The following is a 2,500-nucleotide window of genomic DNA, read 5'->3' as shown; positions in this document are numbered from 1 at the left end:
GGTGGAGAATTGCAGTCCCAGGTACCGGAAGGTTTCACCCACACGTAGGGCGGGCACGGTGGCGTTGCCCGCTTTGAAGGTAACGTCGGCGTCGACCTTCACCTTCTTGTCGCGCCCAGACGCGACTAAGGCGAGGGTGAAACACTTCCGGGCGTTGATCTGCAGCCCCAGATGGGCGAGGGCTGCGACGGCTGCGTCGATGAGGGACTGCAATCCCCTCGCGGTCGATGCAAAAAGCAGGACGTCATCTGCGAAGGCCGCAGCGTTAACTCTGCGACCAAGGATCCGAGCTCCGATGTGGGAGGGAAGTTGACTCAAAACATAGTCCACCGCAAAATTGAAAAGGAGGGGGGAGAGGGGGTCACCCTGACGCACACCCCTAGCCGGCTGCAGGGGCACGCCCACGTCGGCGCCGCCCGCTATCACCGTCGTGCTACCCTCGTAACACCTTTCGACGTACTCGATAAAGCAATCCGGCAGGCCATGGGCCCTCAGCACGGGGCGGAGGGCGGCATGGTCCACCGAATCGAACGCTTTAGAGACGTCGATCGATGCCACAAAAACAGAGCGACAGGAGCGGACTGCGTCGGTGAGAGCAGTGTCCAAGATGAAGGTGTTTTCCAACATCCCATCCCGGGGGATGAATGCCCGCTGACGTTCGTCCACAGCACATGCACGCATCAGGCGTGACGCGAGAACCTTGTGAAAGGTCCGCGCCAACACCGAGCAGACCGTAATGGGGCGAAAGTCAGCGGGGGATGTTGGTGCAGCCGTTTTGGGGAGAAGTGACGTCCGGGCGCGAAGCAGACGCTCGGGGAGGGCGCGGGCCAGGAGGAAGAGGTTCAAGAGTTTCACCAGGACTTCATGCGGCAGGCGCCGCAGCTCCGCTGGAGTCAGGCCGTCCGGCCCGGCTGCCGATCCCCTGGGCGGCAAGGCAGCAGCGACCTCCTCACGTGTGACCGGCCCCCATAGGCACTCAGGAGCGACAGGCTCCGAGTGCGGGAGAAGGCGGTCACGGATGAAGCCGGCAGTGGAGATCGGCTTCTTCGTGAAGAGGTCCGCCCAGAAGTCCAGCAGACCGGGGATGTCGGGTGGCGGCTGCAGCAGGGTGCCGTCCAGCAAGCCGCGCACGCAACGTGCACGCGACCTACGGAAGGCGTCCTGTGTCCGCGCGTATTCCCAGCGGCGCCGCTTGCGCTTCTGCAGCGGCGGGGCGGCAGGCGGCCGCTTGGATGGTTGGCGCGGCCGCTGTGTCCTGGTGATCGACCTCTCCCCCCTGGACCCGACCGACGCAAGGGCATCCGGGAGCATGCCCAGGATGACATCGGGCGGCGTGCCCCGCCCCAGACCAATGACTCGATCCAGGGCAGAGAAACGCTGGGCGGAAGCAGGTAGCCCCGCCAGATGCTCCCAGATGGCGGCGTCAGTCGGCCCCTCCGGCGGCGGCCCGGTGGTGTCGGCCGCGAAGTCCTCGGCTGCGTCGACGGGCGGCGCAGCGGCCTCGCCCGCGTCAGGCAGCGAGCTCGCTGCTCCACGGCGGGACGCCGGCTCTTCACCCCGACCGATCTCAAGTGCCTCCATGAATTGGCGGACAAGCTGCTTGTGGGCAGCTTGCCGCCGTCGGCACTTGATTGCCTCAAGCGTTCGGTCGGGGAACATCCTGGTAAGTTCTTGATTTACAAAGAAGAACCGGGCGTCCCTCTCCAGGAACAGTTCGGCCTCTGCCTTGGCGAGCGACAGGACTTCTTCCTCCGTCCACCTCGCGCGATGCCTCTCCGTCACGATCTCAGCGTTGGCGGCCGCAGGGTGTTGGCGGCGGCGATGGACCCCGAGACCGTTCTTCGTGGTAAAAGTGCGGTGGCACTCACTGCAAGCAAAGGGAGCTACACAAACTATCGCATTTTCGTTACGGCCGGTTGGCCGGATAGGTGCTGGGGTAGCTGGGGTGGCACCTTCAGCGGAAGGGCCACCATCTCTTGTTTCTTGTCGGCTGCCCCCAACTATAAAGGGATAATGCGAGGGGGGGCTGGTAACCCCCCCAAGCCCCTGGTGCGGTCTTCCACTCTGCAAAAATCAGCGGGCCCACGAGAAGGGGAGAAGACCGCAGGAGAGGAGAGGCTAAGAGGGCTAGGCCCATGTATTGCGCATCACTCTCCCTGTAACTATAACCCAAGGAAGGCACCTCGCAGCAGCAGCACGACTACATCAAGACCGCACTTCGAAAAGCCAAGTCCGGATGCAGCCACACCGCCGCCACTTGGCCACCTTAAGAGAGTCATAGTTACTCCCGCCGTTTACCCGCGCTTGCTTGAATTTCTTCACGTTGACATTCAGAGCACTGGGCAGAAATCACATTGCGTCAACACCCGCTAGGGCCATCGCAATGCTTTGTTTTAATTAGACAGTCGGATTCCCCCAGTCCGTGCCAGTTCTGAGTTGATCGTTGAATGGCGGCCGAAGAGAATCCGCGCACCCGCGCGCCCCCGGAGGAGCACGCTAA

The 2,500-nt window shown here is 63.0% G+C and overlaps 1 pseudogene; it reads right to left on the bottom strand.

The window, feature by feature from the left end:
* The window catches only part of LOC124591655, a 7,963-nt pseudogene that overhangs the window by 2,814 nt on the left and 2,649 nt on the right, over positions 1-2,500 (bottom strand).

The sequence above is a fragment of the Schistocerca americana genome, unplaced genomic scaffold, assembly GCF_021461395.2.
Source record: "Schistocerca americana isolate TAMUIC-IGC-003095 unplaced genomic scaffold, iqSchAmer2.1 HiC_scaffold_859, whole genome shotgun sequence".
Classification (NCBI taxonomy): domain Eukaryota; kingdom Metazoa; phylum Arthropoda; class Insecta; order Orthoptera; family Acrididae; genus Schistocerca; species Schistocerca americana.
The sequence above is the reverse complement of the archived record's forward strand: the minus strand, read 5'-3'. Positions and strand labels throughout refer to the sequence as shown.